This window comes from Lagopus leucura, unplaced genomic scaffold (genome assembly GCF_019238085.1).
Source record: "Lagopus leucura isolate 7727_CA_CO unplaced genomic scaffold, USGS_WTPT01 Super-Scaffold_100091, whole genome shotgun sequence".
Classification (NCBI taxonomy): Eukaryota; Metazoa; Chordata; class Aves; order Galliformes; family Phasianidae; genus Lagopus; species Lagopus leucura.
The window spans coordinates 362,478-372,157 of NW_024962320.1; the positions used below are offsets into that span (position 1 = coordinate 362,478).

The 9,680-nt window shown below is 49.3% G+C and overlaps 1 protein-coding gene across 1 annotated transcript in view; it reads right to left on the minus strand.

The window, feature by feature from the left end:
• Window positions 1-5,750, minus strand: part of ADAMTS10 (ADAM metallopeptidase with thrombospondin type 1 motif 10) — a 47,525-nt gene extending 41,775 nt beyond the window's left edge. The window contains exon 1 of the mRNA XM_042887525.1: window positions 5,467-5,750. The gene's annotated coding sequence lies outside the window, so the exon portion shown is untranslated. The remainder of the gene's footprint in view (window positions 1-5,466) is intronic.
• Window positions 5,751-9,680: the final 3,930 nt, after the last annotated feature.

Genomic DNA, 9,680 nt, shown 5'->3' on the forward strand with positions numbered 1-9,680 from the left:
CCTACAGATTCCCAACCCTCCTGTCAGCTGCCTGTTTGCTCCTCAGTGTCAGGATGACTTCCCTTGGTGTGCAGCCATCTCCCATTATCCAGCAGGTCCCTGCACATCCCATAGGACAGACCAAAAAGCATTGCTCCCACTCTGCCTGCTGCATATCCTGCAGTGGGATGCTGAGCATGTGGGAGGGTGCAGAGCTTTGTGACACCTCCTGGCCCTGAACAAGAGGCTGCCCTGATGTTCCCAACAAATATCTCAGGGATTGCTCGGTTGGAAACTTGCTGATTTGCAGATGGCAGAAATTGTTTTGCAGTCAGCCTGCCAGCATGACAGGGTTTCCACTGGGAAGTCATTCCTCAGCTCTGGAATAAAGTTATGGGTTAAAAACAGAGAAATCAGTATTAGCTGTCAGCTCACTGTTAGGACCACTGCAGAATGGGAAAAATGGGTTAAAGTCACAGATCTGCAGAACTGAAAACAAGATCTTGAACCTCAATCAGCTCCAAGATGGGCCTCTCTGGGGGCATGGCAGGCAAAGAATTTGAAACAAGCACGCAGTTATCATCATTCACCAGAAAACAGCAGCTTGCAGCCATGGGATGGTCAGTGCTCAGCTCTGCAGCAACCCTTTCAGATCCACTTGCATCCATCCCCGTGCTCCACTGCACAGCAGAGAGAGAACTTTGTCTGTCCCCTTTCCACTGGCTCGGGGCACCCACAGCACACCATCACAGCACACCCCACTCGATCCTTTGCAGGCACCAATCCCCACATTTGGGGCCACATTTGGAGTTTGCCCGCCTAAGAAAATCTGATTTTGTGGCATTAAAATGAGACCAAATCCCATCCAAAGGTGTCCACCAGCAGTGCCAGGATGCACACTGACTCTGTCAGGCTGATCCGAAGCAGTGAGGGGTACAAACCCACATCTCCATCCCACTGCAGCACTGCAGGTCTGGGGATGCCCCCACTGCCTTCCTACTGCCCCTGCTCTGTGCTGCGCCAGGCCCTGCCGTGCTCAAACTGGGCACACCCTCCATCCCTTTGTACAAGCAAAGCTTCATAGGGTTTTGGGCTCTCTCCAGTACTGTGTGGGAGTGTTGTTTTTTTTTTTTTTTTTTTAAACACAAGAATTGTTTTACAGTCGAGTCTATTCAGGGCAATCTTAGTGAGGAAAGGAATGAATTGCCCCCTCGTTCGCTGCAAAATCCAGTGGGATTTGCTGGTGGGATACTAACTCCACCAGCAAAGGGGCAAAAGGAACCCAGTACAAAGTGAAGGCACAGGAGTGTAGAGTCAGGAGCCCCAGCTTCCCTCTGACACCGACTGCTCTGCTTTCTGGAAATCCTATCTCTCTGTTACATAAGGATCTGGCCCTATCTGGAAAGCTGGGGTCACTGCAATTCTCCAAGTGTGGTAAAATGCTCGGAGGTCCTCAACAGGAAAGCATTAGAAAAGTGCCAGCACGTAGCATCATCAGGGAGTGGTGCTGGGCTTGGGGCAGTGCAAGCCGCAGGGCTGAGCCCAGATACTGCTGAACCAGCCCAAGGCAAGGTGCTACCAAGCAGCACAGCCTTGGACTTCTGCTTTCAGGAGACGACTCTACCAGTTCTCATGCAGGTCCGCTTTCAGACGGACTTATGCAATGGTTTGGAGCTGCTCCATGTGACCCAGACTTGCTGGCCCCCTGCCACCACTCTCCTTGCTGGCTTCAGCCACGGACAGAACAGCAGAAGTAAAAAGACGGCTGAGCAGTCATTAAAAGAAGTTCACTGTGCCTACTGCATGACACCCTTGCCAATTACACGCAAATACCACACGTGTAAGAACACATGTGATGGCCACATGCACAAGGCTGGGACTGTCAGTGTTCATGCACAGCTGGGCAACCCGCATGGGTGGATGTCACCACTGTTATGTGCAGGTAAGTGCTTGGCACCCACGTGCCCCCTGTGATGCTGTCTGCGTGCTGTCGTGCTCCACCAACAAATCTGGGTATGCCATGCATCCATGGTTTAGTATTTGGTTTTATGTTTGGTCCTGCCACTCTGGAACAAAGGATGACTGCAGTTGGAAGGGACTCACTGAGATCCCACCCCCACTCTGAACAGGGGTAACTGACATTAGGTCAGGTTTAGATCACAAAACTCAGGCTGTCCCATGGGATCACTCTCAGAAGTGGCCTGGGGAAGTGCAGTGAGCTGCACGGACAGGCACTGAAGCAGAAAGATCAGCTTGGACCAGGCTCTTCTCCCAGGAAATGAGAGAAGCAGCTACATCTGGTGACACAGAGAAAGGGATCTGAGAGGGGACTAGCTGAGCACGGGCCCCCCTCTTTGTACAAGATACTATGAGAACGACAGCACCCGCAGACCACAGGATACATTCCCATAGAGGAACACTGTGGGAACTCTGCAGCAGGATGAGCTCTTGAAAACCACACTGGGCTGTGGACTATTTCCAGCCCTCATAGCTCCAGAAGATCTGCAGCTCACTTCCAGTCTCTGGATCCCATGTACAAGCTCCAAGAGATCTGCTATCCAGAGAGTTTATATGCTCCTTTTCTCAAGCTCCAGGTTCTCTGTTTGGGGAAACATATGGCCCAGATGGTTTGGATTTGGTGGGGTATGGCACAGTGCAACAGAACGTGCCGTCTCATGAGCATATGTGGCTTTCTAAGGAGGCTGCAGCCCAAAGGCCACCTGGCACACTTATCTGTGCCCAACTGCAGTGGGCGTAAGGAGATGCTTAACCTGATAGGGATGAAGCAGTGATTCCATGGTGGTTTTGACTGAAGCCACTTTGGGGTGAAATCCTGGGCCCTGCTGAAGTCAGTGGCCACAATTCCCAGAGTAGGGAGCCAGTATTTTACCCTCAGATTCGACTGGAACCAGGATCTATGAATGACTGAGTTCAGAGGGATGTCTAGAACTGCACAGGAATTAATTTGGACTCCCTAAAAATGGAGCTACAGTGGAAGAGTAGAAAACAATAGCAGCAATGGTGGTCCAGAATGATAGAAAGAAATGCAGACACACCGAATACACAACCATGGCATATCCCAAGCATGTCTTTTCCCAGCCAGGGGAAATACAAAAGGCAGGAGAGCAGCAGAGCAGCTGAATGGACACCCTGCACTTAGCATGTGCCACTGACATTGCTCTACTGAAGTCAGATGGAGCAAAATTATTTTGGCATAGTTTCTCACTGGAGAGCCTTCCAACGCTGGAATTGGTTGCAGACTTGATTTAAGGCACTCCCAGTAACCGAGATAGGAAGATCTGCCTGATGTTATTCCTTTACAAATCTTCCTACGGTGTTGAAAAGTTAATCCGTACCCAGGCCTGGTGGTTTGCTGTTTCTCACCCTGCAAGAGCTGCACGTGGGATCTGACCTCCTTGCAGATTCCCAGGAAATGGCTGCGACTCCTTGCTCTGCAAACATTTCCTACGGGCGATGGGGTCAAGCAAAGATCTTTTGACTTACATATCTTCAGCACATCTGAGCTGACATCATCCTAAGCACGAGGGAATTATTTCTGAAAACTTGACAAATTTGGTCCAAATTCTGTTTGTTTTAAGTTAATTTGTGTTAACTTGAGATCTGGGCAGGACAGGACGTGACAAACACATCCTGCGGTGTTTTTGGCTTCGAAAGAACTAATTGCTGGAAACTTGGCAAGAAAAGTGGTTTTTGGAGTTGGGGGTTTCAGATAAGCTTGAGATGAGCGCTCCAACAGAACCACCCCCTGGGTGGGCCTGAGGCAACCTGAACTGAAAGCCCTCCATGGAGATGCTCCCTGGGCAGCAGAGCCCATGCAGACTCTGGATCAGCACTGCATGTGATACGCACATTGGGTGGCCTTGAGCCATCTGTGATAACATACAGGTTGGTAATTAAAAGGCCTCTTGCATGACGAGTAGAAACTGTTTACGTTGAGCAGGCAACACCTACCCTTAGGGTTCCTCTTGGCCCCACTGATTGCTCATTCAGTCCCAGCTTATCAGGGCATTCCTCTGCCAAGGGAAACAGCTCAGCCCCAAAGCCTTATCTGGGGAAAGCATGATTTAGAGGAGATGACAGGACCTTTCCCATCACACCACCGAGCAGCTGCTGGGGGAATGCAACAGCAGACGCACCTACAGGCACCGGAGGTTTCACAAATAGAAAGGAGACGGAAAGCGGAGGGTGCTGCTGGTGGGGCCAGCCCAGAACAATGGGATGGAGCAACCAAGGCAGCCAGCATGAGCCTTATATGGAGAAATTTCATGACACTGGAACCATCTCCCCAGCACTGGGGGAAGCCTCATTGGGTGAGGGTTTGAGCCAGTCCAGGCACGGCACTGCGAGGAATACCTGGGCAGCCCAGCACAGCATCTCCCCTTCCACCATCTATAGTGTGATGGAGACCAAAAAATGAGCAAAGACTCCAAAACTCTTCCTGATATCACCACTTGGTCGTGCGAGCTCTGCTAACAGTAATATTAACATACAGAATAAGAAACAGATCTCTGGTGTGGCTGAGCCACCTCCAGCCAACGTGGGCATTGGTGTGGACCAGTACAGGGAAACAAAAGCCCACTGATCTGCCCACACTTGAGTGGAACAGTCCCCAAATGGGACCAAAATGGTCGGCAATGTTGAATTTTGCCACCAAGCACAGTACCTGCCCCATCCTCCTGATTTTTCCCCCTCTCGTAGAGATTTATCGATGTTATTTTATAAACTCCTTCCTATTTATAGCACAGCTCCTCCAGCTCTAATGAGATAATCTCCTGGCATTTCACCATCGCTAATATTTACTTTGATGTCTAAAATCACACTTTCGGAGGGATCGATCTCCCTTAAAAAACCCTTTAAAATACTATCAGAGCAGAGACCACGTACGGCTCATACAGCGGGGCCAAACGATGCACACAACTTAATGACTTTGCAGCTTTTTCAGGTCAGACGGTTTACAATCCCCCGCCCGCACCGCTCCTGCAGATGGAGAGCAAAAGGGAGAGGAGCTCAATCTGTGTTTATCCTCAGGAATGAGGACAGCGAGGAACGCACCGCTCTGCTGCAGCCGCCGCAGCCATAATTCTGGAATTAAGAGCTTCACCCCCAGCAGCTCTGCTTTCAGAGCACCCAATTTCAGGGCAGCAAACATGCGATTGCAGCTCCGAGCAATGAGAAGTGGAGCGGCGCGGGGAGAAGGGGGAGGTGAGCAGATGCCGACTGCCGCTGTCTGCAGACGCTTTGAAACACAACCCTGCGTTTTTATGGAAACTCTGAATGTTGGAGAACGGTGAACATGGTTTTCATTCTCATAAATGTTTTTCCAGCATGCAACGCTCTTCGGGCTCATTCCTTCTCCAGGGAGACGGTTCTGATTTCAAAGAACATTCGCATTCCCTCCGCCCCAGACCACCCCACTCCGACCTCAAAGAGTTTTCTCTGGAAAGATTATTTTAAAGAGCGCTTTACCTTCTCTAGCGTTCTCCCTTCTATCTTCTTTTTTTCCCTCCCTTTTTAATTCTTTTTTTTTTTTTTCTCCTCCGTTTTTTTTTTCCCAGCTGCGGCCAAAAGCTCTTCTCTCTCCCCCTCAGTCCTGTGAGTGTCAGAAAGTTTCCAGGCTGAGGGTTTATGTCGCCTTCCTCAATAACCTCCTTCTGTCAGACCCAGGCAGAGCTGCAGCTAGAGGCTTTGCTAAAAAGTCTCCTTTCAGGAAGTGAGCAGTAATAAGAGAGCAGCTCGGAGGCAGCATGTATAGGGGCTGCTCAAAAAAAAAAAGAAAAAAAAAAAAAGAAAAAAAAATTTTTTCTCAGGAATTTTGCCAGGATTATCCAAAGAAAAAAAAAAAAAAAATCCCAAACCCACAGGGCTGTAAAGTCCCGCCCTGAGTGCTGACATCAGTGCAGAAGGCAGGTCTTGCTGCTGCAGTATAAAACTCATCAGCTAAAGCTCTGCGAGGAACAGCCATCCTCCTGGGCAGCCCCATGGCAGCAGCAAAGCACAGGGGCAGGCAGGACAGAGAAAGCAATCGTGGGTTTTGCTTGGATATTTGCTCCTCACCCCCTCCCCCCAAAAAAAACCCAAAACAAAACAAAACTACCAAACCAACAAAACAAATACAATTCCCAACTTTCATTTTAACTGCAGCTTCGAAATGCTGTTATAAAACCAATGCATGTCTGACAAAATGGCCTCAACAAGGCTGCCAAGCTCTACAGCACCAGTAGGCATTGGCTTTACATTTAAAGAAGCCCTCAAGAGTTCACCAACGCTTTAAGAATTCCCTTCTCACCCCAGTTACATCATTTTCACCCTGCTGGCTGCTGCGATGCAGAATGTCTCTTGTTCTGCTCCCACTGTGGAGTGTCCCACTGAGGACAATGCATTGCTAGGGTAAAGAATAAACACTGCAAGTAATTAATACTGCTTGTTTAGATACAAATCTCCCTAAGAACACATAAAACAATAAGCAGTGAAGGGCAGGACCTTATTTCCTTCTTCCGTTTGAAGTCTTTGGGATTGGAAAGTAGAATATGTAGGTTTTGGTAAAGAGAATTACCTGGTCATTCTGCAAGCATTACAAATATGCACCCTTCCCAATTGCCCTGCTTTTTTTCTGGATGGAAAAGGAAAGCAAGAGCTGTGGCATCTGACAGCAGAGCCCCAGCCTGAGCCCCTCTCTGGGGACAGATGAGCCCCAAAGCCATTCCCAAGGTGGTCTGTAATCACCTGGATGCTAGAAGGGAACACAAAGTGGGTCAGATCGTCTGTCTATTGGGTCATGGCATGCTTGAGAAAAGAGACTAAAAGGAAAGCAAGCAGCTTGCAGTCCCTTTGGCAGTGTATCCTGTGCTGTTGGTACGTGGATAGCTGAGCCAGGGGCTGAGTCCTTGCATTTAACAGCCCTTGCATTTAACAGCCACGATGGATTTTCATCCACTGCCCGAAGCCTTCTGAACTCCTTTCCTCAAATGGAGCAGCAGCAGATGCCCCAGGAGCAGTCATACTCCACCACCTTCCTTCACCCACTGGGACAAGGTGCAGATCCTACCCCAGCCCCCTGCCTCTGAAGTCATCCATGAACAGATGCTCAGGCAAGAGAGCAGGAATAGGGATATTTCCATAGGCACCCTCCTGACTGCAGGCAGCTCTCGGCTCAGCAAATCTCTGAGATGAGGTCTGTGGGTATGGCCAAGGAGGTGTGCTAGTCCCAACAATCTGGACATGCTAAAGGGACACCTGCCTTGCTCTGAGGAGGAGAGTTCTGACCGTGCATATTCACCACCACAAACTCCATCCCTGGTCCTGCTCCTGGAACCAGGACATCCCAGGACAGCAGCGAGGTCCTTGCACTGGTCCTGGCTTTCTGCGTGAGAATGGAGTTCAAAGAGACTGCAATTGCTGGGCTGGATTTTTGGCTGGCTCCCTGGTTGGGTGGAAAGAGTGGTTTCCTTCCTCTGCAGGCCACGCTGGCCATTGTCTGAGCCTCCGCGGCACAGGCATAAAAGAGCAACCAAACAAAGTGTTTGGGGTTTAATTGAATGGTGCCAGGGAAAAACTAATTGCTCAAAGCATGGCCTGCTGCCATCCTAAGGGCTGAAACTTGTCTTCAAATCCACTCAGTGTGTAATTAAGAGGGACTGAGGCTGCAGACGTCCATCTCCCCTGCTCAGAAGCACAGGAATGAGCTGCTTTGCGCTTCCTACCCCTCTCCCTGCCGTGTGTGCTCGGGGCAAAAGCCTGCACAGGGCTGTGCGGATGCTCTCATCTTCACACCAAACCACACAAATTCCACAGCTCAAGAGCCGAGTTCACTCCAGCCCAGACCTGCCTCTGTAGGGTGATGGGGCTGTGCACACCTTCCCAAGGTCTCATTGCAAGCACAGGAGCCTGGGAAATGGGAAAGGATAAAGGGATGTGATACAGAACAAAAAGACATGCCTCAAAAAAGGATTTCAGAGGAAACTGACAGCCAAAACCATTTGTCTCCAATACCTAACATTGCCAGCTGCTCCCTTCTTCTAGGATGAGGATGCATCTCTCGAGGACACCTAAAATCCTCTTTCTGCAACTCCCCAGCATCCTCACTCACACATTTAGGGGTGGAGAGGACCCAGGAGCTCAGCAGAGCCACAGGACCCTTTCGTAGTGCTCAGCAGCCCGAGGACACTGCACCCTCGTGTGGCTGCATGGAGCCCTGCGAGCACCTGTGGGTACAAACCCTGCAGCACCGAATCCGGGAGAAATACAGTGAGCAATGCTCACACGGTGCATCACTTCTGGGGGATGCAGCAGCAAATCCAGGAGAAACATCATCAGCAATGCCTGCATGGTGCGTCGCTTCTGGAGGATGCTGACTGATGTCCAGTCCATCCAGCACGCCCATCAAATCATTAAGGTTGGAAAAGACCTCTAAAAGCATCCAGTCCAACCACCCACCTGCCACCAATATTGCCCACTAAGCCGTGTCTCAAATGCAACACTTGTAGGCCAACAATCATTTTAAGGCTGCTGTTCTCATTTTAAGGCTGCCATTCTCGCAGATGGAGGACAATGCTGAGGCCTGATGGGGTCATTTTGTATAACCATTTTGTCCATGAAATAAAAATTAAGAATTCTTGCTACATCTGCACTGGGCAGGGTTCCCAGCTCTGGCTCTACATCACAGCCTGGCCCCACATCCATGTTGGGACTAGCTCTTTGGCCACAGACTGATCCTTTTTATGTTTGTGCAGTACCTAACACCACAACGCTCCATTTGTGCTTCTCACAACTGCTGTAATAAACAAATGCTCTGCTTTGTTTGCAGCTCAAGTACTGCAGGTTGAGAACCTGTGAACAAAAGCGGCTGTAAACAAATGGTTTTGATTTTCCACTGGTGTGGAGACATGCAAACTAATTGCCCAACTGTGGAAAAACAGTTTAATTAATGCCAGGTGTTAGAAAAAAAAAAAATGGGGTTGGTGTTTCCCAAATTTGTAACTTCAGCTTGAAAGAGCCACTGCTAGCTCTGAAAGCAAAGCTGGAAAAAAAACCCAATTACTGAGGTCGTTACGCATTGCTTCAACTTTGTGGGGATTATTGGCAAGGGACAAATGCATAAGTGAGCCTTGCTGGTAAGCAAGACCTCTCTGCTCACACTGCAAAGGTGAATGTGTTACGACACTGCATTTTCCCCTTTTTTAATTGTCTGGGTGACTCATTTGCTATCTCAGGATCTCACCCTATGCTTGAAACAGACTTTAATACAGATTTCTGGGTGAACATCACGTAGAGCTCCATGTCAAGATATAAACACGGGGCTTTTCAAGGGGACTCATCCATGAACTGCTGTGCAGTCATGTAATGCTTGAGGACCTCTTGCATTTTGCATGTGTAACCCAACAGTGGTATTTGTTTTTCTCAAATCTTCAACATCAGCAAGCTCAGCTTGCCACAATTACAGCCCTACACCCAACTACCAGATTGCAGATTTCTGAGATCTTCTTGGGATTCTCCATCATTCCTGTTGTGAAACATCTTTGCAGTCAGCACTCTGAAGTCACAGCTTGGTGACCGTTCTTCCTGGTCACCCATTAGCTGATACCAAACCCCTTAACCCAGGGTTTGGAGCTGTCAAGTGGCAACAAGCTCTTTGGTGATGAAACACCATTCCCTTCTGGAAAGGCGGACATGTCCTTGAGGAA